Consider the following 26,969-nt stretch of genomic DNA (forward strand, 5'->3'; position numbering starts at 1 on the left):
GAGCTCGGAGACAGCGTTTGTTGATTGACAAAATTGAGGGCGACACTAGTATCCATACAGCACCCCTGGCTACAGCAGCAAGATGGAACCAGCAGTGGCATACGATGAGAAAGATGGCCTGGATGGCCGGGATGCATTAAGTAAAGGCATCTGGTACCAGGCCCTGGGTAATGTACAATACCAGGGAGGTGAGAGTCTCCCCAGTGGAGAGCAGCGATTGCAGAAGCAAGTGGCTCTGCGGATGCCCTTCCTGGGAGAGCAGCCCCTGGAGGAATGGGTGAAGGAACTAGAGCACCGGGTATGGCAGGAGCTATGTTTGGAGGAGGCCTACCAGGCACTCTGGTTGTATATGGCACAGTATATACCCTGGACAGCTGAGCATGACAAGCCAGAGGGAGAGGAGTTTGATGGTCCTGGCTTGCTATGGGAGTCCTTTGCAGAGCCTGACTTCGGGAGCACTGCACAGTCCAGACTTCCGAACATTTTCTACGAGAGGGAAGCTAGGCAGGATTGGGATGACCCCCACGAGGTAGAGAAAGACCTGGCTCACCTAGCAACCCTGGAGTGGGAACTGGAGCAGGACTACCGAGATCTCTTCTACTCCATTGAGAGGGCTCAGCGAGAGAGCAGAGTGTCAGACCCAGGTCCAGAGCCCTTCAGCTGGGAGGATAGTGTGGAGGTTTACTGGGAAAACCCGACTGAAGTATCCCCTGCTTCAGTACCAGCTACACAGGTAGGGGACCTCATAGACTGGTCCTGGGGGGAACCCCATATGGCAGGTGGAGATGGGACCAAGGTCTCTCCACCGGCCCTACAGGGATGCTGGGCAGTCGGCCCAGATCCCCAACGGCAGCCGGAGTTTCAGGGAGTAGGGACAGTCGGTCCTGCTCCCCAGCGGCAGGGAGAGGAGAGCATCGTCTCCATCCCCCAGCGGCCGTGTGATGTACAGGGAATTGGGAGCCCAGTCTCCATTCCCCAGCGGCCGTGTGATGTACAGGGAATTGGGAGCCCAGTCGCCATTCCCCAGCGGCCGTGTGATCTACAGGGAATTGGGAGCCCAGTCTCCATTCCCCAGCGGCCGTGTGATCTACAGGGAATTGGGAGCCCAGTCTCCATTCCCCAGCGGCCATGTGATCTACAAGGAATTGGGAGCACACTGGGTGGTGGAGAAGCCTGGCTACCAGCCCCTTGCCCCAGGATTATGGGCCCTCTCATCAGCCAGGCTTCCTTTGTTCACAAAGGACTTTCACTAACTTTGAACCCCTGGTTATAACTACTAGCTCTTGTAAGAGCTTGTTCCAGTTACTTGTTCCTGCATCGCTCTCTGAAGGAAGAGAGGTTCACCCACTGGAGCCTAGAGCCTTGTCGTAGGTCCAGGGTGGGTAGGAGACGGCGAGACCTCAACCAAGCTTCGGCGGTTCGTGGGGTCTGCAGTGCTTACGGTATCAAGCGGAGTGCTTGGAGTCCTCGGGAAGCACTAGGAGCATCTATCGACAGAGGTACCCGGTCGGGGTGCCAGGAGATCCGTTACAGCAATGTTTTGACAGGCTTGGAAAGTGAATCAAAGTTTCTCTGTCAAAATCTTGAGCAAAAACAGATAATTTGTTTTCAAACAAAATAACTTCTAACATCGAAAAAATGATGTTTCCTTTCCCCTGTAGTTTATGATTAAGCTGATTTAGATGGGACGTAACATCTACCATTAAATACAGTTTTTGGATCCACTGGTCGTTTGTTCATTCTGGATTGTGAACGCCCTTCTCAAGGAAAAATGCTTTCATTTCTGTTAATAAGGAAGCAAAACGTTTCAAAACGTTTCCTCTTGATAACCAACGTACATTGTTATGCAGCAGAAGATCTGCGTACTCACTCTCCATTTCAACTAAAAATTATTTAAATTGGCGATGATTAAGAGCATTAGCTATAATGGAGTTGATTATCTTAATCACCAATTCCATAACTTTGCACATTTCTTCTGGAAATGTCTGCGCACAAAGTGCTTCTTGATGTATGATGCAATGGTATGTAAGTATCTCGTTTTTTCTTTCATAATAGCAACAAAACCTTTTTTTACGCCGGTCATACTTTTTGCCCCGTCTGTTGCAATTGAGACGTTTTTATCGAGTGGAATATGATGTTTTTCAATGCAATCAATTACAGCATTTGCTATATCCTCTCCACGTGTTTGACCTTTCAGTGGCAATAATCCTAAAAGTTCTTCTTTAGGACCTGTAGTTGAGATAAATCTTACAAAAAGTGAAACTTGCGCATCTTACAAAAAGTGAAACTTGCGCGGTATCATTTATGTCACAAGACTCGTCCACTGCTATTGATAAAGCTGAAACCCCTTTAAGATCAACAACTTGTTGGTTGGTTATATTGGAAGACATTTTGGCTGTTCTAGCTTTCACTTGTTTTAGCAGACAATGACAACTCTTAATTTTTTTTTTGAATTTCTTCTTTGTTCTTACAATCCCTAAATAACTCTTCCGATGCATTTATAAAACAACATTTTATGTATTCGCCATCTGTATATGGTTTGCCTCTCTTAGCAATCTCTTGACTAACCGCAAAACTTGCAAAATTAACATAGTTGGAAGATTACACCCAGTGATTAAACACAGAACTTGATTTTTGTTGACTCTTCAGAAGTTCCTCAACTGCTTTTTTCCTTGCATCACCGACAGGATATTTATTACTAAATGACAAGTGTTTAGTTGTAAAGTGTCTCTCCAAATTTGATTTCTTGTTATGCGCAAATTTTTCCTTACAAATAAGACAGGTCGGAAGGCCATTTTACGTTTTGAATAAACGCGAAGGTCTCGGTCCATTCCACTTTAAATTCACAGTTTTTGTCTTCCGTTTTTTGTAGTTTTTTCTTTGTAGCCATGTCAAACAGGGCACCTATAAAAATGCTTCATTTTTTAAAAAAGCCACCAACACCAAACACCAAACCAGCACCCTTACTCACATAAAACAAATAATATTGGATGACGCACTGTTATGGGGACATCTGTGGATGACGCACTGTTAAGCATCTGTGGATGACGCACTGTTATGGGGAAATCTGTGGATGACGCACTGTTAAGCTTCTGTGGATGATGCATTGTTAAGCATCTGTGGATGACCCACTGTTAAGCTTCTGTGGATGACGCACTGTTAAGCTTCTGTGGATGACCCACTGTTAAGCTTCTGTGGATGACCCACTGTTAAGCTTCTGTGGATGACCCACTGTTATGTATCTGTGGATGACGCACTGTTAAGCATCTGTGGATGACGCACTTTTAAGCTTCTGTGGATGAGGCACTGTTATGTATCTGTGGATGACGCACTGTTAAGCTTCTGTGGATGACGCACTGTTAAGCATCTCTGTTAGACGGGTTCCTACGCTAAATTCTACCTGTTAGGTGCCATGACGGCTACCATACACTTCAGGGAGTGTAGGTTCCACGTTCCTGCATTGAATACTACCTGTTAGGTGCCATGACGGCTACCATACACTTCAGGGAGTGCAGGTTACACAGCAGGCCCACTCCACAACACCACCGGCGCCAAATGGCTACCAAGGATTGCAGTGAGCGTCCACAAACTATCTCACTCCTGGTGCCATGGCTTCAGTGAGTGAGGGGGAGCAGGCCTGACTATGTACTAACACTAATTAAAATCAGCCTATAGGGCAGACAGGATGGTCAGGAGTGCATGACTGAGGAGGCAACCACACCTCCAGTACAAACTGCAAAGAAAAACCCAAAAAGGGGGTCAGTCAGCACATACCAAACCGCAGTAGCACATTGCTATGGCAGGTAACAACATTTAAAGACAGAAACATGCAATGCGACAATAAACTGCAATATAGAGTACAAAATTGCATAATAATAACAACAAGTGCTACACTATAAGTGCGAGATACTTGGCAAATCGTTTTGTACAAAATTATTTGAGCCCGTCTGCCGAGCGTCAGAGATCGCCTTGACGCTCAGCAGACGGGCTCAAATAATTTTGTACAAAACGATTTGCCAAGTATCTCGCACTTATAGTGTAGCACTTGTTGTTATTATTATGCAATTTTGTACTCTATATTGCAGTTTATTGTTGCATTGCATGTTTCTGTCTTTAACTGTTAAGCTTCTGTGGATGAGGCACTGTTATGTATCTGTGGATGGAGCACTGTTTAGCTTCTGTGGATGATGCACTGTTAAGCATCTGTGGATGACGCACTTTTAAGCTTCTGTGGATGAGGCACTGTTATGTATCTGTGGATGACGCACTGTTAAGCTTCTGTGGATGATGCACTGTTAAGCATCTGTGGATGACGCACTGTTCAGCTTCTGTGGATGGAGCACTGTTCAGCTTCTGTGGATGACGCACTGTTAAGCATCTGTGGATGATGAACTGTTAAGCACCTGTGGATGACGCACTGTTAAGCTTCTGTGGATGACCCACTGTTATGTATTTGTGGATGACGCACTGTTATGTATTTGTGGATGACGCACTGTTAAGCTTCTGTGGATGACCCACTGTTATGTATCTGTGGATGACGCACTGTTATGTATCTGTGGATGACGCACTGTTAAGCTTCTGTGGATGACGCACTGTTATGTATCTGTGGATGACGCACTGTCATGTATCTGTGGATAGAGCACTGTTAAGCATCTGTGGATGACCCACTGTTCAGCTTCTGTGGATGATGCACTGTTAAGCATCTGTGGATGACCCACTGCTAAGCATCTGTGGATGACCCACTGTAAAGCTTCTGTGGATGACGTACTGTTATGGGGGCATCTGTGGATAACACTGTTATGGGGGGGGATCTCTGGATGACACATATATAGCATCTTATGCTATATTTGTGTCATCCACAGATTCCCCTCCCCATGACAGTGTCTGTGTAAATAGTAATATAAAGTAATATAAAATTAGTGGGGCTCACACCTAGGATGTAATGGATATTTTAAGCAGGGTACGGGCAGTCAATGCAGATCGCGAACCCCATTCAAGTGAATGGGTCCGCGATCCTCATGCAGCTGCCCCATGGTCTGTGTCCGTGCATTGCGGACCGCTATTTGCGGTCCGTAGCACTGTCACGGTGCCCTTACATTCGTGGGCATGAGCCCAGAGTGTGTTTTTACATACTTTTATATGTACTTTCTTTTATTTGGATCTTGATTATTATTTCATTTTATCTTTATCATTTTTTACTTCTATTAAACTTGTCTGCAGACATTACTTTTGCTGTTTAAACAGATGCCAAGTAAATGCTGATGCCAAATAATTAAATCACCTGTAGAAGGAGGTACACTGACTCTGACTTGTAGTCACGTTCAAAGAAAGCACCTGCAGCGGTGTTCTGTCTCTGGCAGATTTCACTGCCCGGGAAGTTTTCACTACCCCTCGTCACTTCCTCCTCGTTCCGAAGGAGGTGCGTCTGGAAGGAGGTGCGTACTGCTTACTGTCATGATGCGCATGCGCTAATACTAGTTAGCGAACACGCCCTCTCTTGCTTTGTGGAACGCAAATGCGTCCCACAGGCAAGATTCCTCTGTAGTGCAGGATGGGTTGGTTTTGGCGTGGGAGCCTGCACCAAAGATTGAAGGGTCTAAAGAGCCGTTTGTGGCTCGCGAGCCGCACTTTGCCGACCACTGACCTAGCCTATTTTCTTCCCCTATCAGGGATGATCCTGGCGTGGCCAAGGACAACGCGGTTTCACAAATGTCCGAGAGTATCTGGCGGTAAGTCCACACTCCCTTCATTCTTCTCTGATACCCCTAGGAGGCAGACTCCGACATTTTACCCATCATTGGGCTTTGATTTCTGCAGACTGCTGGATCCTCAATATGGTTCAGGGCTTCTAAATAGACTTCATGTCCTGTCCAATACAATCACATCTCCCTCATCCCATACAATTGTCGACCGAAGATCGACTATTATTAGACCTAGAAATCAAGAAATTATGTTTCAAACAGGCAATAATTCAAGTTCCCTCCCATTCTTCCGGGTTTCTGAGCAACTTGTTTCTGGTCAAGAAGATAGACGGAGGATTTCGCCCAGTAATAAACTTACGTCTATTGAACAATTTCATACAAAACAGACACTTCAAAATGGAATGGATTCACTTACTTTGGGACCTTTTATTAAAAAACGATTGGTTGGTAAAAATAGGCCTAAGGGATGCCTACCTGATGGTACCAGTCCATCCTTCTTCTCAGCCATTTCTCCAATTAGTTTGGGAAGGTCAGAGATAGCAGTTTACCTGCCCGCATTCGCCTTTCTTCAGCCCCTTGGTGCTTCACCAAGTTAATGAAACCGGTAGTAGCCTCCCTACGTTCCCATGGAGTGCGCCTCATTATATACCTGGACGATATACTGATTCTAGCAGAATCCATATCACTGGCACATCTTTATATGAATTGGACCTTATCTCTTTTGATGGACCTTGGATTTCTCATCAATTACGAGGAAATCAGTATTAACCCGCTCTCAAGAGGTTGAATTTTTGGGTTTTATGATCAATACCCAATCGGCCATGAGCCTCCCTTCCAAGAAGTTGAAGGTAATCCAGAAAGAGATTTGTTTGATTCTCAACAAACATATCATTTCCCTTCGGACCATTGATCGTATAGTTGGCCTCTTATCGGCCTCCATACAAGCCATATTTTCAGCCCATTTACACTACAGGGCGCTTAAGTGGCTGAAAATTCAGCACTTTCGGAACGGTCTAGTTTATTCAGACAAGGTTCCCCTCTCCTCAGACGCCAGAGAAGAATTTCAAATTCAAGAGTGGAACGGGAAAACGATCTTTTTTCCGTTCCAGACCTTGTCATAGAGTCGGACGCCAGTCTTTCTGGCTGGGGCGCCAGATGCGGATCCAATTCCAGAGGAGGCAAATGGTCTCATTCGGAAGCTTTTTTACACATCAACTGCTTAGAACTTCTAGCCGGGTTCTTTGCTTTCAAGAGCTTCGCAGCCAACAGGTCTCATTGTTGTATACTCCTCCGGATGGACAACATTTCTGCCGTCCAATACATCAACTGTCTGGGCGGCACAAGATCAGAAATGCTGGACAGTATCGCAAAATAATTTTGCCACTTTTGTCTGATCCGGAATGTTGTCCTCAAGGCGGAGTATCTTCCAGGTTTATCCAATTCCATAGCGGATTGGAATTCTTGGTATCTCATAGATGTGAGTGATTGGCATTGAATCCGGCCATTTCCATCTCCTCAATACTCTTTAGGGGCCTCTTCACCTAGATCTATTTGCTTTTAGCCTCAAACGGCAAGTACCCAGGTTCTTCAATTGGCGTCCTGACCCTGAAACTTCGGGAGTGGATGCTTTTCTCCAGATTTGGCCTCGAGACAAAAACTATGATTTTCCTCCTTTCGCTCTGATTCCCAGAGTTCTCCTTCAGGTTTCTATAAAAAAAATTGTTCTCATTACCCCTTGGTGGCCGACGCAATAGTAGTTTCCCCAAATTCTGGGGATGTCTATAGATTTCCCGAAAATCCTCCCTTATTCTCTAAATCTTCTGTTGAACCCTTTCGGCGAACAACACCGGCTAATACTGTCCCACCAACTGCCTCTAGTAGCCTGGCTCATTTTCGGCCTTCCGAAAGTGTCCCAAACCTTTCTCAATCAACTAAAGATCTCCTTTCTGAAGCTTGGGCTCTGGGTACCAGAAAGGCTTACAGATCAGCCTGGAAAATTTGGGCTGATTGGTGCAGTCAACGGGACTTGGATCCCGCACATGCCTCTCTATCCCACATCTTAAATTTTCTTTCTGCCTCTTTTGAGGCCGGTAAAGCATACCGCAAAATAAACCTTTACCGTTCGGCTATATCTGCATCTCTTGTTTCCATTCAATCTTTGCCCATAGGGAAACACCCCCTCGTCTGTAGATTACTTAAGGGTATCCGTTTCGAACGTCCCCCCTTGCCAAAATACCTATGGACTTGGGACATTAACGTTGTCCTGGACCTTATATCATCTTGGGGAGATAATGACTCTTTATCTCTAAAACTTTTCTCTCTCAAACTGTCTTATTATGTCTTATATCCATTAAAAACCCTGGATATCTCTTACAGATCCTATTCCCCTAACAGCATACATTTTACTGTAACTAGATGAAATAAGACCAACGTTAATTCCATCTTCTACCCAGCCTTTCCACACAATGAGCACCTATGTGTGGTCAAATGTCTACATTCTTATGAATGTCTACATTCCTATTTTTTTGACGGACAACGGTTCACGGACCCATTCAAGTCAATGGGCCAGTGAAAAAACACTGATGCACACAAGATTGGCATCCGTGTCCATGTCCGTACGCTACTTTCATACAGACGGATCCAAAGATCCGTCTGCATAAAAGCTTTTCGGGCGCTCCTCCTACTGGTAAGTGACAGATCATTAAGCAATGCGCCACACAGACCTGTCACTTACCAGTAGGATGAGCTCCCGGCTGGTCATAGACAGCGCAGCAGGTAAGTATGATATTGCTAAGTAACCATGGCAACCAGGAATGCAGTAGCCGGGGGGGGGGGGGGCGCACTGGCCACCAATGAAATTAATACAATAGAGGGAGGGGGGGCCGGGGGAGGACCGCACTGGCCACCAATGAAATTAATACAATAGAGGGAGGGGGGGCCGCACTGGCCACCAATGAAATTAATACAATTGGGGGAGGGGGGTCTGCCCCCTGCTGCCTGGCAGCCCCTGATATCTTACAGGAGGCTATGATACGCACAATTAACCCCTCAGGTGTGGCACCTGAAGGGTTAATTGTGCGGATCACAGCCCCCTGTAAGAGATCGGGTGCTGCCAGGCAGCAGGTGGCAGTCATGTACACAGTTCGTAGTATATTCTAACTTGAAGCGTCCCCATCACCATGGGAATGCCTTTGTGTTAGAATATACTGTCGGATATGAGTTTTCACGATGTAACTCAAATCCGATGGTATATTCTAACATAGAGGCGTTCCCATGGTGATGGGGACGCTTCAGGTTAAAATATACCATCGGATTGGAGAAAACTCAGATCCGATGGTATAATAGGGACTCCTGACTTTACATTGAAAGTCAATGTGGGAGGGATCCGTTTGCAATTGCACCATATTGTGTCAACGTCAAACGGATCCGTCCCCATTGACTTGCATTGTAAGTCAGGACGGATCCATTTGGCTCCGCACTGCCAGGCGGACACCAAAACGACTTTTTCCTTCATGTCCGTGGATCCTCCAGAAATCAAGGAAGACCCACGGAAGGAAAAACGGACACGGATCACGGAACTACGGAACCCGTTTTTGCGGACCGCCCAAAAAAACTGTCGTGTGCATGAGGCCTTACTAGAATAGTTTCATAGTCATTGTTATTCTAATTGCTTATTTATTATGCTATTTTTAATTTGTAATAGACATTATTATGTATATGATATATAGCAAGCTTTGAACTCGCATAATGGGAGCCTCGTGTACTGTAAAAAAATCTTCTGACTTCCTTCCTTAGACTCTCCATACCCGGACTTCTACTGTTATCTGATGCAGAGAAATTCCTGTTCCTGTGATTTTCATTATCTAACTGTTTATCCATGTTATACTACTAAAGAAAGAGGGTGGAGTTTATCTTCATATTGCTTATATGTTCTCTGATACATCTTCATTGGTTACTATATGTTCAAGCATGCTAGGTTGTACCTAAACAATTTTTTTCTTTATGTATTGATATTTAACTCTTTAGCTGCAGATTCAGTAAAAGAAAGTTACGCATAATGCTCGCCTCGTGTACTTAATAAAATCTATATTTTCCAGCACAATATCTAGTAAAATCTCCAATTACTGCCGCTCTTTGACTGTTAATGGCAGGGTCCTCAAATTTGGCACAGTCAGTCATTGGGCGACTTGGGTTCATGTTTTAAAAAGTGGGTGGAGCCACAAACAGCCAATTAGATTTCAAGCCAACATCCTGTGGTTTCTTCAGAAATGACACCATCCAGTTATGTTGGCTTGAAAAAGCCTGTAACATCCTGTTGTTCGATTGTTTCAGCTTATTATTCCGTTTAATTCTTCTTCTCCGCCCCCCCCCCACTACTTCTACAGTTTTGGGGTTACAAACGCCAAACTTTCCACACTTCTTCGACCTATAGTGAGGTAAGTTGCTTGTGCTTTAATAAGCGATCCCACCCTCCGGGCCCCTGCGGCAGACCACCGAAGACCCCTTTTTTGCTATTGACTTTGACAGGGAAAATTAAAATCGCTCCTACTCGCACAGTTTTGAAGCTACACTACCCAAACTCGGACCACATATTGTTAGTGTCAACCCGAATAAAAGGGTAAATTTTGAGGTGACACCCCAAAATGGGCAGAGCTAGCAAAGGCCAATGAAAATTTTGCTATTTTCTATACGCAACTCCTCCCACAGTTTTAGGAGTACAATTACCAAACTTTGCACACTTGTTCGGCACCTACCCGAATAGGTTGCTTGTGCTTTGTTAACGAATCCCACCCTCCGGGCCCCTGGGGCATTCCCCCAAAGACCCTACTTTTTGTCATAGACTGTCATTGGAAAATTGTAAACTTTTGCCACTCGTACAGCTTTGAAGTTAAACTCACCAAACTTGGGTCATTTAGTCATGGGGTCAACCTGAAAATTTCTGTCACATTTTGGGGACTCTAAAAAGTGGGCGGAGCCACAAACAACCAATCAAATCAGATTTTCCCTATTGACTTCAATAAGAAAATTTAAATTGCTGTCATTCTCACAGTATTTAAGCCAGAACTTTTTATTTTAAATCATAACAAAACAATACAATAACCATTCCCAATAAAGGACTTAACCCGGCCAGTCTCCCACCCCACACCCCCCTTCTACATTCATAGTACCCATTCATGCACATCCATACACTATTTACATATTTACATATCAACATATTTAGATAACTAAGACAAAACTAAAAGAATAAATAAATTAAAAGACAACAATATATACAGGACCTATCCATAACCCTAAATCTAACTTATAACCCATCACCCGTCCCCACATAACACACCAAACCGGTCTCCCACAGAAGTTTAAGAGGATAACCCCGAGCTTCTCCAGTTCCATAGTTCTCCCCAGTCGGACTGGGGCTGACCGGTTTTCCTCAAATTTTTTTTCATTTTTTTTATTTGATTATACACACACACATATATATATAAATATATATACATAACCCCCCCAAAACCTCCCTCCCAACGTGACTAACACCAAAACATTAAGTCCCTATATAGTCAACTTATACATATACAATATACTTATCATATAATACATGACACAAAATCCAACTTTTCAGCTATGGTTCAGTGCCTGTAAACCAAACCATCCTGCTTTATCATAAAACAAAACAAAAATCTAATAGTGTCATGCCAGCCCACCACCAGGGCTGAGAGTTACTCGGTTAGTGTACCCTGAAACAAAAGCCCCTCCACAGATGAGAGACTTTAGGGCCACCCAACCTTTTGTTCTCAAGAGAGCGCACTTTATCCAGGTCACTCATGATGCTCCTATATACCGTCTCCACTGGGAGGGCTTTAGAACCCATTGACACTAGACACCTTGCGCACCAAATGTGATACCTGACCACTGCGCTAACTAGGAATAAAGTGGCAACAGTCCCGTTCACCCAGATCTTTGAACGCACCATAGGCCCACTCTGCATAGAATAGGGCAGCCAGCCTAGGCCAGCCGATGGAAATCCCCACCCTTTTGTAGACCTCTATTTTAAAAGGACAGTGAAGCAATGGTCCATACTTTCCAGCACAGCACCACACTTCTCCCAGGGACAACCCCTTTCCTCAGAGTTTCTACACTTCACAATATCCCTTACATATAGCTTACCATGGAAGCAGCGCCAAGCCACATCCCAAACTTTCAAGGGGATCCTCACCGAATTTAATAAAGTCAACCCGCCCTCTAGATCCCGACTTGGGCAATCCCTCAAGGCCAACGGAGGCTGGAAGAAGGTAGACAGGACCTTAAAATCAAGGTCGAACCTCGACTTGGTGTCTATCTCTCCCCTCCCGAGTCCCCATCGCTTTATAATTCTCAGGACCGGGGCAACATAAGCCGGGAGATATCTCTGCCTTGACGAGCGTAGGTCTTTCACACGCCCTCCTGTCTCCCATTCCTGGAAGAAGGGCCGAAACCATTCCCTACAGGAATTCACCCACCAAGGAGCCCTCTCCATCCAGAGGATTGCAATGTTAGCTTTTAAGATTGTATTTGTTAGGAATACCACTGGGTTGACCATATCCAATCCACCTAGTCTCCTTGGTCGGTAAGTGACATCTCTCTTGACTAGGTTCAGCCTGTTTCCCCATAACATCTGGAAAAACAGGCTGTAGACCGTTGCCCAGAGAGAGCCTGGCAGGACACAGACAGTGCCCAAGTACAATAGTACCGGGATCAGATAAGCCTTGCACAGGTGAACCCTTTCCCTGAGGGTCAAAGACCAACCCTTCCAGCGGTCCACCTTTTGACCGACATCTTTCAGTCTGCCTTCCCAATTTTTCTGATGATAGTCCTCATCCTGGTCAAAATTGATGCCGAGAACTTTGATAGTTTTCTGAGGCTCTGGGAGAGTGCCCTGGAGATCAAAAGCAGGATCTCCTTCTCCCAACCAGAGAGTTTCGCATTTATCACGGTTGATCTGAGACCCAGAAACCTCTGAATAGTGATCCACTTCCGACATCACCCACCCCACCTCCTCACCAGAAAAGGCAAAAATGGTGACATCATCCACATACGCTACCACCCTCAAAGACGGCCCCCTTGTCCCCGCCAGTTCCATCCCTACTCCTGCTAACGGTCCACAATCTACCCTTCTAATGAAGGGATAGATAGCAAACATACAGCAAGGGGCTTAAGGGACATCCTTGACGGACCCCGGAAGTCACCTCGAAGGGCTGTCCTGACCAACCATTGAACAACGGGAAACTCTCAGCCCCTTTGTACAAAGCCTTTAGCCAATTTACAAACCTCTCCGGCAGACCGTACCACAAAAGGACAGACCACAGGTACTCGTGGTTCACCCGGTCAAAAGCTTTAGCCTGATCCAAATTCAAAAGAAACCCTTTCCAAAGGCCCGTCCTGCCTCGCTCCACAGCTTCTCGGACACTGAGAACGGTGCTAAAAGTGCTCCGACCGGGAACTGTGCAGTGCTGAGCCCCTGAAAGAAAAAGAAGTCTCGTGCAAACTTCAATAATCTATTAAAAAGTATTTTTGCCAGGATCTTTCTGTCCCTATTGAGAAGCGATATGGGTCTCCAATTCTCAATACGGGATGGATTTTTGCCCTTTGACAGAATAATCAGGGCTGACTTACCCATTGACTTTGGTAAAGTGCCCGAGGAAAGACACTCATTAAACACCTCAGTCAATGGAGGAACTAACTGTTCCTTGAAAGTCCTATACAACTCAGATGTTAAGCCATCTGGACCTGGCGATTTCTTGGGCCTAAGCCCTTCAATGACCAGTCTCACTTCCTTTTCCCTGATTGGTTCAGACAAAACGTCAAGAGAGGGGTCCATTTCTGCCTTGGGAACAGCTTCAGCCAAGAAAGCTGAAAACTTGTCCCAATCTAGTTCTTTCCTACCCAAGAATGAGGGTATAAAGACCTGACCACCTCCAGGATCCGTGATTTGGACCTATTCAGGGATCCTGTACTGTCACCAGCTTACGTTTTACTGACATCTTACAGTTGCCGTAAGGGTTGGGTTAGCGGTACTTCCCGAAATCCCTCTCGACAACCAAAGATGCGTACCTATCGTACTGACACCTCTTAAGTAAGGACTTCACACGAGAGATATTCTCACGGCTACCTCCCGTCGAGACCAGACTTTCAAGTTTCTTCCTCAGTTCCTGGTACAGATGATTTCTGTCCTGGCACCTGAGGTACGAAAGCTCTTGGAAAAACCTTGCCGTCCTTGTTTTAAACATCTCCCACCACTCAGACTTACTGTTGCAGAGGTCCACTAACGGTTCCTGGCCCTGAAAGAACTCCTCGAAGGATTGTCTTATTGTCGCATCTTCCAGGAGAGATTAATTCAACTTCCACAAACCTTTGCCCATACAGGGGGTCTCTGCAACATTCAAAGAAAAACGAATTAAACAGTGATCGGAGAAAACCACTTCCTCAGTTTTTAAGACCGAGAAAACAGCTTCCCCCTTCAAATAAAACCTATGTATCCTAGACCTTTGGCTACCTCGATGAAAGGTGAAGTCCACGTGGTCTGGCTGATGCTTTAAGTGAGCATCCACCAGACGAGCTTCCTCAACTATCTTACTCAATACGACGCTATCGGTATCCAGCCTGACTTTGGAGCCTCCCCTATCACAGACTCTTGTCACATTGTTGAAGTCCCCACCAAAGATCACGGGACGGCTGGAAAAAAGGTAAGGTTTAATCCTCGTGAGAAGACATTTACGGTCCCACTTGGTTTGTCCTCTTGTCCTCCCATGAGCACATCCAGGATCAGGCACCTTCCCATTTCTAGTTCAATTACTTTCCTGCATTCCACTCTTCCAGCAGTTTTAAAAAGTACCGCTACCCCGCTACGTGGCTCGGCCGCAAGAGACCAGAAAGATGGACCATGCCTCCACTCTCTCTTTGCTTTCTCCATCAACTCCATGGAAGTCAACCAGGTCTCGTGCAAAAATAAAATATCAGCATCAAGATGGCTGAAAAAAATCAAAGGCCGCATAACGAGCCATGTCTGACTTAATTCTAGCAACGTTAATGCTTGCTAGCGTCAACAGGGTGAGTTCCGCCATAATGAGTGATTGAACTAGATAGCTTTCTTCTTAACCCCACCGCCACACTCACCATCACAACCATCTGACTCCTCACTTTCTTTCTGCATTTTCAGGCATTTGGAGACATCCATATCACATTTCTCTTTGCCCACAGGATCTGACTTGGCCCCCCCCTCCAGAAGGTTTCCTCTTTGAAGGGCAGGGCCCGGCAACCCGCGAGGAGGCCTTCTCACCCTCCGGCACTGCATCCCTTGCTTCCCCCTCAGCCAAGCCAGCCTCGGAGGTATCGCTTAGGACGCCATACCGGTTCGAGACCTCCACAAGAGGGGCACCAGCCGAAACCTTCCTTGGTATCTGGTCAAGGGAGAGTGGGATGGACGGATCCCACTCAAGAGAGGCCTTCCTGCCCTCTCTCTTGCTGTTTCTCTTCTTACCCTGCTTGTTCCTCCTCCTCACCAACCATTCACTGTCCTCCTCATCCACACTATCCCCACCTGAGTAGACAGAGACAGCGGAGAGGTTGGCCTCTTCGGTATGAACTCCGGGGTTCCCATCATCATCACTGTCATCTTGGCCACTATTGGCCGGATTCTCAACTAGGGTACCAGTTGAGGGATTAGCTGCCTCCTGCTCCCTCTGTTTGCGGCGTTGTTCCTGCCGCCTGGCCCTAGCCACTGTAATTTCTTTTTACCTTATCGGAATCCTTTTTGCTTCCTCTAGTGCTGGGATCCCTGGCACTTGTCCACTCACCAGCCTGCCAAGTCCTGGCAGCAGACTCTTCACCAACTGCAGGCCCAGCCTTGCGGCTAGTATCTGCCTGGTTCTGAGCCTGTCCCTGAGCCTGGTTGGCAAAGGCAAGCGGACAGCGACTAAACGGGTGACCCAGGTCTCCACACAGGTTACACCTGATCTTCCGACAGGTTGCGGCAAGATGGTCACTCCCTCCACACCTCACGCACCTCTCGTCTTACACTGTGCACTGAAGTGTGTGGGGTTGCCGCACCTGTGGCAGACCTTTGGCTGCCCCTGGTAAAAAAACATTATCCGATCCCTCCCTATGAAGGCCGAGGAGGGGATATGGGTAACAGAATTTCCCTGGGCCCTCAACATCACGTTAAAGGTCCAGGCCCCTGACCAAATACTGTGCTCGTCCAGGACCTTGGCTGGGTAGCCCACTTCACCGTAGCGACTCAGCCAGGTCGCTATGTCTACACTAGAAAGAGACTCACTACAAGTTAACACAGTCACGTTCTTAACCTTGTTCTGACGGGTGAAAGCCTGGACGGCAAAACCCTGCCACTCCGGGGTGCTCTTTATCAGCTCATATCTGGACCAGAAGAGCTCAAGCCCCTCTGGTCGGACAAAGCTAACGTCAAAGAACTTGGTCCCGTAGAGATGGATGAGGGCATAGATGTCTTTCGCCTCAAAACCCATCTGCAGGAAAAGCTCCACAACAGTCTTTCTGGAAGGTGTTGCTTCCTTACCTTTCCAAAACAGACGGGCCACATTCCTACGGTCCCCCCGGGTACTGACCAGACGGTCTCACCCCCCTTTTGCTCTCGGAAGGCTCTCAGCCCGTGTCTCTCCGTCCAGAAAGACAGGTCAACCGATTCACCCTCTACTTGTATGGAGGTCTCTGCACCCTCTTTCAAGGCCCCCAAGAGGCGCCGTTGCAAGTTACCCTTGCCAGATCCTGTGGGCAAAGAGTCCCTTGTTCCCCGCTGAACAATATTTGAAACAGTACGTTTTGCCTTTTTTCCCTATTTCTACTTTTCTTCCTCCTCCTCCTCTTTTCTCAATTTCTCCATATCCTCAGCATTTAAAATCCTTTCATCATATTCTTCCATATCCACATTTTCACTCACTTCCATATCCACATTACATCATTTCCACTCACTTCCGTATTTTCACTTACATTTGCATTCCCACATGCATCCACACCTGCATCCTCACTTGGTCCTGCATTACCGACTCCATTCTCCCCTTTCATACTACCTTTCACATCTCTTTTTGCATTGTCCACTCCACTTTTCACCGCATGTTTATCACTTTTTTCCCGGGAACCACCACTCACTCCCCCTAGACTGGCCAGGTTCTCCCCACACCTCAGTGGTGCCTTTGCAGGCACCACCACCCCTTCTACCGCAGAAGGAGCTCCCTTGTCCGCCCTTACCGCGACTCTCCCGCTCTGTATGGCCTAGCTACACTACAAGGCTGGGCCCAGCAGCGGGTTTTAGAGGCTCATATACCAGGAGCTCCCTCTCCACAATCTTGCTTTTATTTTTTTTCCCTTTACTGTCTCATCTTCAGGAATCTCTTCATTACAAAAGTAAAATTTCCCCATTGGGGATTCCAACTGTTTTATTTTTTTTTAGAATCAGCCCTCCACCAGATCCACTTTCTTCTCCAGATACTGTTTCCTGGCTCCAGGAAGGTTCTCCCTGCCCTGCTGGCAAGGAGTCCTCCCCAGATTCCTCTATTACCTCTATTTTACCCTCACTCCTGATCTGTGGCCCTGACAGCCCAGGAGAACCAGACTCAGTTCCAGACATGCTTTCAAACAGTTTGTCGTTATTAAATTTCTCCATGAAGGGGCCACTGTTTTTCTCTATGGCCAGTTTTTCCTATTCTAGAAACATTATCTCTTCTTCTAACTTTTCTATCTTAGCAGAGAGAATAGATTGTCTGCATTTTGGCAATGAGCCCTCCTGCAGCTTCACCTTTTTATGCTCCAGTTTGACTTTCCTTAAAGGGCTTCTGTCACCCCCAAAACACAAATTTTTGGAGGGGCTTGTTAAAATCCTTATTTATTTACTTACCTTTGTCTGTGGCTACTTTTCCTTAAAAATCGATCTTTTAAAATATGCAAATCACTTCACTACCAGCAAGTAGGGCGTCTACTTGCTGGTAGCCGCCGCAAAAAAACGCCCCCTCCTCCTGTTGATTGACAGGGCCAGCGAACACTCTCCTCCTCCGGCTGGCCCTGTCAGCATTTCAAATCCCACGCCTGTCTTAATTTGGCGCAGGTGCTCTGAGAGAAGGAGGCTCGCCTCCTCAGCACTCCCTTAATGCGCCTGCGCCGATGACGTCACCGAAAGAGAAGACGTCATCGGCGCAGGCGCACTGAGGGAGTGCTGAGGAGGCGACTTCCACCTCTATTTCCCACATCACAGACGCATCCTGTGATGGGCCTCTTGCGATACTTTCCACCGCTGTTCCTCCATCATGGCCGCCTGATATAGCACGCCGCACGCGGAGGGCGGAGTCTACATGGGCCAATCAAATTTCAGCTATTTGCTTAAATGGGAAAATTCAAAACTACCGCTGCTCTTAGACTATTAATGGCAGGGTCCTCAAACTTGGCACAGTTAGTCACCGGAGGACTGGAATTGAAATTCTGAAGAGTGGGCGGGGCCAAAAACAACCAGATTTATTTAATTGATTTAAATGTGAAAAACTAAAAATGCTGCCATTCTCACATTATTGATGTCATGGACCTCAAATATCACAAACGTGGTCATTGAGTGTTTCCACTTCAAAGTTATAAAAAGTGGGCAGAGCCATCGACAACTAATCAAATTTCACTCATTGATTTTCAATAGAAAACAATAAAACTGCTGCCATTTTTACACGTTAAATGCCATAATTCCCAAACCTTAAAGTGTTAGTCACTGGGTGACTATGGTTCACAATTAGATAAAAAAGGGACGGTGCAACAACAGTCAGTCAGATTTCAGCCTTTGACATTAATGAAAAGCAGATTAACTGTTTCTACAGGGAGTGCAGAATTATTAGGCAAGTTGTATTTTTGAGGATTAATTTTATTATTGAACAACAACCATGTTCTCAATTAACCCAAAAAACTCATTAATATCAAAGCTGAATATTTTTGGAAGTAGTTTTTAGTTTGTTTTTAGTTTTAGCTATTTTAGGGGGATATCTGTGTGTGCAGGTGACTATTACTGTACATAATTATTAGGCAACTTAACAAAAAACAAATATATACCCATTTCAATTATTTATTTTTACCAGTGAAACCAATATAACATCTCAACATTCACAAATATACATTTCTGACATTCAAAAACAAAACAAAAACAAATCAGTGACCAATATAGCCACCTTTCTTTGCAAGGACACTCAAAAGCCTGCCATCCATGGATTCTGTCAGTGTTTTGATCTGTTCACCATCAACATTGCGTGCAGCAGCAACCACAGCCTCCCAGACACTGTTCAGAGAGGTGTACTGTTTTCCCTCCTTGTAAATCTCACATTTGATGATGGACCACAGGTTCTCAATGGGGTTCAGATCAGGTGAACAAGGAGGCCATGTCATTAGATTTTCTTCTTTTATACCCTTTCTTGCCAGCCACGTTGTGGAGTACTTGGACGCGTGTGATGGAGCATTGTCCTGCATGAAAATCATGTTTTTCTTACCTTGCAGACTTCTTCCTGTACCACTGCTTGAAGAAGGTGTCTTCTAGAAACTGGCAGTAGGACTGGGAGTTGAGCTTGACTCCATCCTCAACCCAAAAAGGCCCCACAAGCTCATCTTTGATGATACCAGCCCAAACCAGTACTCCACCTCCACCTTGCTGGCGTCTGAGTCGGACTGGAGCTCTCTGCCCTTTACCAATCCAGCCATCTGGCCCATAAAGACTCACTCTCATTTCATCAGTCCATAAAACCTTAGAAAAATCAGTCTTGAGATATTTCTTGGCCCAGTATTGACTTTTTAGCTTGTGTGTCTTGTTCAGTGGTGGTCGTCTTTCAGCCTTTCTTACCTTGGCCATGTCTCTGAGTATTGCACACCTTGTGCTTTTGGGCACTCCAGTGATGTTGCAGCTCTGAAATATGGCCAAACTGGTGGCAAGTGGCATCTTGGCAGCTGCACGCTTGACTTTTCTCAGTTCATGGGCAGTTATCTTGCGCCTTGGTTTTTCCACACGCTTCTTGCGACCTTGTTGACTATTTTGAATGAAACGCTTGATTGTTCGATGATCACGCTTCAGAAGCTTTGCAATTTTAAGAGTGCTGCATCCCTCTGCAAGATATCTCACTATTTTTGACTTTTCTGAGCATGTCAAGTCCTTCTTTTGACCCATTTTGCCAAAGGAAAGGAAGTTGCCTAATAATTATGCACACCTGATATAGGGTGTTGATGTCATTAGACCACACCCCTTCTCATTACAGAGATGCACATCACCTAATATGCTTAATTGGTAGTAGGCTTTCGAGCCTATACAGCTTGGAGTAAGACAACATGCATAAAGAGGATGATGTGGTCAAAATACTCATTTGCCTAATAATTCTGCACGTAGTGTATTATCACAGTTTAAATGCCAAGTGTCCCAAACTTAGCACAATTACTCACTGGGTGACTCAAAATTTAGGAAAAATAGGTGGAGCCTAAAACAGCCAATTAGATTTCACCTATTGACTTCAATGTAAAACTTTCAGATACTGCCATTCTCACAGTTTTAAAGCCAGAGGCCCCATTCTTGGCACAGACCATGTCTGGGTGACTGGGCTTAAAATTTGGAAAACTGGGCAGAGCTTAAAACAGCCAATCAAATATTACCTAGTGATATTCAATGGGAATATTTAAAATGCTGTCATTCTTACACTGGCAGGGTCTTCAAACTTGGTACATTCGGTTACTGGGTGATGGGAATTTAAATTTTAAAAGTGGGCGGAGCCACAAACAACCAATCAGATTTTATCTATGGACTTCAATGAGAAAATGTAAAATTATGTTATTCTTACAATATGAAAGCCAGAGTCCCCAAACTGGCACCATGGGTTACTGGGTGAGTGTGGATAGAATTTAGGAAAAGTAGGTGGATCCTTTAACAGCCAATCACATTTCAGCCATTTGTTTTATATGGGAAAATTAAAATTACTGCCGCTCTTTGACTGTTAATGGCAGGGTCCTCAAATTTGGCACAGTCAGTCATTGGGTGACTTGGGTTCAAATTTCAAAAGTAGGTGGAGCCACAAACAGCCAATCAGATTTCAAGCCAACATCCTGTGGTTTCTTCAGAAACAACACCATCTAGTTTCAGCTAAATATTCAGTTTTATTATTCTTCTACGCCCCCCCCCCCCCCCTTTTCTGTACGCTACTCCTCCTACAGTTTTGGGGTTAGAAACGCCAAACTTTCCACACTTCTTCTACCTAGAGTGAGGTAAGTTGCTTGTGCTTTAATAAGTGATCCCACCCTCTGGGCCCCTGCGGCGGAACACCGAAGACCCCTTTTTTGCTATTGACTTTGACAGGGAAAATTTTCAAATCGCTCCCACTCGCACAGTTTTGAAGCTACACTCCCCAAACTCGGACCACGTATTGTTTCTGTCACATTTCGGGGACTCTAAAAAGTGGATGGAGCCACAAACAACCAATCAGATTTTCCCTATTGACTTCAATGAGAAAATGTAAAAAGCTATCATTCTCACAGTATTCAAGCCAGAGTACCCAAACGTGGCACTGTGGGTCACTGGGTGACTGGGGTTAAAATTTATAAAAAGTGGGTGAAGTCTACAACAGGCAATCAAATTTTAGCCATTTGTTTAAATGGGAAAATGTAAAACTGCCGCTGCTCTTAGACTGTTAATGGCAGGGTCCTCAAACTTGGCACAGATGGTCACTGGAGGACCGGGATTAAAATTCAGAAAAGTGGGCTGGCCAAAAACAACCAGATTTATTTCATTGATTTAAATAGGAAAAATTGAAAATGCTGCCATTCTCACATTATTGATGTCATGGACCTCAAATATCATAAATGTGGTCATTGGGTGTTTCCACTTCAAGGTTAGAAAAAGTGGGTGGAGCCATTAACAACCAATCAAATTTCACTCATTGATTATCAATAGAAAAAAAAAAAAACTGTTGCCATTTTTACACGTTAAATGCCATAATTCCCAAACCTTAAAGTGTTAGTCACTGGGTGACTGTGGTTCCCAATTAGGAAAAAAAGGGGGTGGGCAACAGTAGCAAATCAGATTTCAGCCATTGACCTTAATGAAAAACTGATAAACTGCTGCTATTATCACAGTTTAAATGCCAAGTGTCCCAAACTTAGCACAATTACTCACTGGGTGACTGCGGTCAAAATTTTGGAAAAGTTGGTGGATCCTAAAACAGCCAATCAGATTTCACCTATTGACTTCAATGTAAAACTTTCAAATACTGCCATTCTTACAGTTTTAAAGCCAGAGGCCAATCACATTTCAGCCATTCGTTTTATATGGGAAAATTTAAATTGCCGCCACTCTTAGACTGTTAATGTCAGGGTCCTCAAATTTGACACAGTCAGTCATTGGGTGACTTGAATTAAAATTTTAATAAACCAAACAGACTTTGCTTATAACTCTAGCATTTTCAAGACAACATCCTGTGGTTTCTTCAGAAACGACACCATCTAGTTAAAATTATTATTATTATAAAAATGATTTATGTTAGCAGCACTGCGACACTTACTTTAAAACTGATTCATGAGATAACCAACCCATTTACAGCAGTGTCAGCCAAGTGCCCACAAATACAGTGCACCCATAGAAATTTCTCTCCAACATTTGGAAATAAAAAAAGGTTGCACATATAAAGGTATATGGTGCAGTTTCTAGGTGGGCCTTCCCAAAGCTCTGAGATTCTTAGCAGTTTCTACTTTCAATAAGGTGACCAATGTCTATCTGGTGACAGAATCTCAAAGCAGGGTAACATCGATCTTAAGTGACCAAAATACAAATATTTTTTCACTCATGTAAGGCATTAGGGTGAGATTTATCAAGCTGGCGTAAAGTATAACTGGCTTAGTTGCCCATAGCAACTAGAGATGAGCAAATTTCTAAAAAATTTGATTTGGCCGGTTCGTTGAATGTTAAACAAACAGCTATTTCCTGGCTGCTGAGAGCCCGCATATTAGTGTAGAACACTGTGCATTACAGAAACATGCATAGGTAGCCTGCTGTGCTAGTGAAACAGTACTGTGAGTCAGTATGAAATGCAGATGATAGGCGTTACTGTTAGAATCACTTCACTTATTTTGTCAGTTACAGGGCCAAAACTGACCAAAAAACATAAGTGTGAACTTGGCTTTACAGTTCAGTGTTAGCGTCAAGAACAAGCGCACTCCTTTTACACCGTCATGAGCTGATTCCACATAGATTTCCACAGAACCTGTTCTGTTACACGCTGAAACAAGTAATGCCACCATGACAGAGTGGTGAGGTGGCAACAGCATGAGGAGTAAACACAGTGGCTCAGTCTCAGAGTGGTGAGGTTGGGAATCTCATGAGGAATTGCTTGAGTCGTCAACACAGTGGCCCAGTCAGAGTTACGAAGGTGGGAATCGCATGTGTCGTCAACACAGTTGGCCAGTCACAGAGTGGTGAGGGTGGGAATTGCATGAGTAATCACATGATGAATTGCATCAGGAATTGCATGAGTCATCAACATAGTGGCCAATCACAGAGTGGTGAGGGTGGGAATCACATTAGGAATCGCATGAGTCGTCAACACAGTGGCCCAGTCAGAGTGGTGAGGGTGTAAATCGCATGAGGAATCGCATGAGTCGTCAACACAGTAGCCCAGTCACAGAGTGTTGAGTTGGCAGCAGCATGAGGAGACAACAGAGTTGCCCAGTGACAGAGTGTTGAGGTGGCAGCAGCATGAGGAGACCACAAAGTTGCCCAGTGACAGAGTGTTTAGGTGGCAGCAGCATGAGAAGACCACAGAGTGTAAAGGTGGCAGCAGTATGAGTAGACCACAGAGTGTTGAGGTGGCAGTAGTATGAGGAGATTACAGAGTTGCCCAGTGACAGAATGTTGAGGTGGCAGCAGCATGAGGAGACCACAGAGTGTTGAGGTGGCAGCAGCATGAGGAGACCACTGAGTGTTGAGGTGTCAGCAGCATGAGGAGAACACAGAGTGTTGAGGTAACAGCAGCATGAGGAGACCACAGAGTGTAAAAGTGGCAACAGCATGAGGAGACCACAGAGTGTTGAGGACTAAGCAGCATGAGGAGATCGCAGAGTTGCACAGTGATAGAGTGTTGAGGTGGCAGCAGAATGAGGAGACCACAGAGTGTTTAGGTGGCAGCAGCATTAGGAAACCACAGATGATGAGGTGGCAGCAGCATGAGGAGACCACAGAGTGGCCCAGTGACAGAGAGGTGAGGTGGCAGCCGCATGAGGAGACCACTGAATTGCCCAGTGAAAGAGTGGTGAGGTGGAAGCAGCATGAGAAGACCACAGAGTGTTGAGGTGGCAGCAGCATAAGGAGACCACAGAGTGGTCCTGCGACAGAGTGCTGAGGTAGCAGTAGCATGAGGAGTGTTCAGGTGGCAACAGCATGAGGAGACTACAGAGTGTTGAGGTGTTAGCAGCATGAGGAGACCACAGAGTGGACCAGTGACAGAGTGGTGAGGTGGCAGCATCATAAGGAGAGCACAAAGTGTTGAAGTGGCAGCAGCATGAGGAGACCACAGAGTGTTGAGTAAAGACAACAGAGTGTTGAGGTGTCAGCAGCATGAGGAGAACACAGAGTGATAAAGTGGCAGCAGCATGAGGAGACCACAGAGTGGTGAGGTGGCAGCAGCATGAGGAGACCACAGAGTGGTGAGGTGCTGTAAGCATTAGGAGACCACAGAGTTGCCCAGTGACAGAGTGGTGAGGTAGCAGCAGTATGAGGAGACCACAAAGTGGCCCAGTAACAGAGTGGAACAGTAGCAGCAGCATCAGAAGACCACATAATGGTGAGTTGGCAGCACCATGAGGAGACCACAGAGTGTTCAGGTGGCAGCAGCATGATGAGACCACAGAGTGGTGAGGTGGCAGCAGCATGAGGAGACCACAGAGTGGTGAGGTGCTATAAGCATTAGGAGACCACAGAGTTGCCCAGTGACAGAGTGGTGAGGTAGCAGCAGCATGACGAGTGTTGAGTTGGCAACAGCGTGAGGAGACCACAGAATGTTGAGGTGGCAGCAGCATGAGAAGACCACAGAGTGGCCCAGTGACAGAGTGGAAAGATAGCAGCAGCATGAGGAGTGTTGAGGTGGCAGAAGAATGCGGAGACCACAAAGTGGTGAAGTGGCAGCAGCATGAGGAGACTACAGAGTGACCCAGTGAAAGAGTGGTGAGGTAGTAGCAGCATGAGGGGTGTTGAGTTGGCAGCAGCATAAGGAGACCACAGAGTGGTGAAGTGGCAGCAGCATGAGGAAACCACAAAGTGGCCAAGTGACAGAGTGTTGAGGTGGAGGTGGCAGCAGCATGAGAAGACCACAGAGTGTTGAGGTGGCAACAGCATGAGAAGACCACAGACCGGTCAGGTGGCAGCAGGATGAGGAGACCACAAAGTGGTGAAGTAGCAGCAGCAATAGGAGACCACAAAGTGTTAGGTTAGGAATCGCATGAGGAATCGCGTGTTGAGGTGGCAGCAGCATGAGGAGACCACAGAGTGTTGAGGTGGAAGCAGCAAAGAAAAGGAAGTTAGTCAGCACTTCCCAGTGCGCAGGTGCACGCTGCCATGGCACAAACCTAGTGAAAAAAAGACAATGCAACAGCACCCTGCAAATCAGATAAAGTACAATAATGCCATACTCACAAAAAAATATGATAGTGCTAATGCTACGCTTATTTATAAAGTGAGATGCTTGGCAAATGCATTTCGTACAAAACCATCTGAGCCCGTCTGTCGTACGACAAGGCGATCTCTGTAAGACGGGTTCTAACACTAAATACTACCTGTTATGTGCCATAATGGCCGCCAGAAAGTGTTGGATCCACATGCATGCTGGGTCCACTTTGCCTTTTACCATTTTTGGTGCCATTAAAGGCAGAGTGGACCCAGCATGCATGTGGATCCAACACTTCCTGAACTTTGTGGTGGCCATTATGGCGCATAACAGGTAGTATTTAGTGTTAGGACCCATCTTACAGAGATAGCCTTGACGTATGGCAGACGGGCCTTAGATGGTTTTGTACAAAATGCATTTGCCAAGCATCTCACTTTATAAATAAGCGTAGCATTAGCACTATAATATTTTTTGTGACTATGGCATTATTGTACTTTATCTGATGAGACCACAGCATGAGGAGACCACAGAGTGGCCTAGTGACAGAGTGGTGAAGTGGCAGCAGCATGAGGAGACCACAGAGTGTTGAGTAAAGACAACAGAGTGTTGAGGTGTCAGAAGCATGAAGAGAACACAGAGCAGTGAGGTGGCAGCAGGATGAGGAGACCACAAAGGGATGAAGTGGCAGCAGCAATAGGAGACCACAGAGTGTTGAGTTAGGAATCGCATGAGGAACCACGTGTTGAGGTGGCAGCAGCAAGAGGAGACCACAGAGTGTTGAGGTGGCAGCAGCAGGAGGAGACCACAGAGTGGTGAGGTGGCAGCAGCACGAGGAGACCACAGAGTGTTGAGGTGGCAGCAGCATGAGGAGACCACAGAATGTTGAGGTGGCAGCAGCATGAGGAGACCACAGAGTGGCCCAGTGACAGAGTGGTGAGGTAGCAGCAGCATGAGTAGTGTTGAGGTGGCAGCAGCCTGAGGAGACCACAGAGTGTTGAGGTGTCAGCAGCTTGAGGAAACCACAGAGTGGCGAAGTGGCGAAGTGGCATCCATTTGCGCAAGTGACTTCCTGCCTCCATCTCCACTGCATACTGCCTCGGTGTGTCTGGGTCATCTGCCTCGTCTTCCTTATCGCCCTGTAGCTCCTCTGGCTGCTCCTGCTCCTTCTCCTTTGTCACCTGTGTAGAAAGCGACCCATTTCTCTACGTATTGCTTGAGCTCGAATTTCTTCCTCCTCCTCCTCCTCCAGTTCAGCCTCCACAAAGCTCATGTGGCCGTGATTTGTAGTCGCCACGTCTCCTGTCCCCTGGCCAGCCAGATTTAGCAGCATCTGTTCCAGGACAGACTGGAGTCACGCATGAGCTGCCATTGCCTAACATCGAAGTTACACATGGGAGTACCTCTGTTCGCTTGTATCATCAAGAAATCGTTTATGGCCTTTCTCTGTTCATATAGTCTGTGCAACATATGGAGGGTGGAGTTCCAACGGATGGAAACATCGCATATCAGCTGATGTTGGGGAACCCCATTCTGCCTTTGCAGCTCAAGAAGGGTGTGCGTTGTAGTGTAAGAGTGTTTGAAGTGCATGCACAGTTTACTGGCCATTTTCAGGATGTCT

General features: G+C 45.9%; 1 protein-coding gene across 2 annotated transcripts in view; it reads right to left on the minus strand.

Moving 5' to 3' along the window:
* LOC122926630 (toll-like receptor 13) overlaps positions 1–26,969 on the minus strand; it is a 91,240-nt gene that overhangs the window by 51,467 nt on the left and 12,804 nt on the right. The window contains exon 2 of one of the 2 annotated variants that reach the window (XM_044278062.1): positions 13,984–14,106. The exons of the other annotated variant lie outside the window; for it this stretch is intronic. The gene's annotated coding sequence lies outside the window, so the exon portion shown is untranslated. The remainder of the gene's footprint in view (positions 1–13,983; positions 14,107–26,969) is intronic. 2 annotated transcript variants of the gene reach the window in all.

The sequence above is a fragment of the Bufo gargarizans genome, chromosome 2 (genome assembly GCF_014858855.1).
Source record: "Bufo gargarizans isolate SCDJY-AF-19 chromosome 2, ASM1485885v1, whole genome shotgun sequence".
NCBI lineage: Eukaryota > Metazoa > Chordata > Amphibia > Anura > Bufonidae > Bufo > Bufo gargarizans.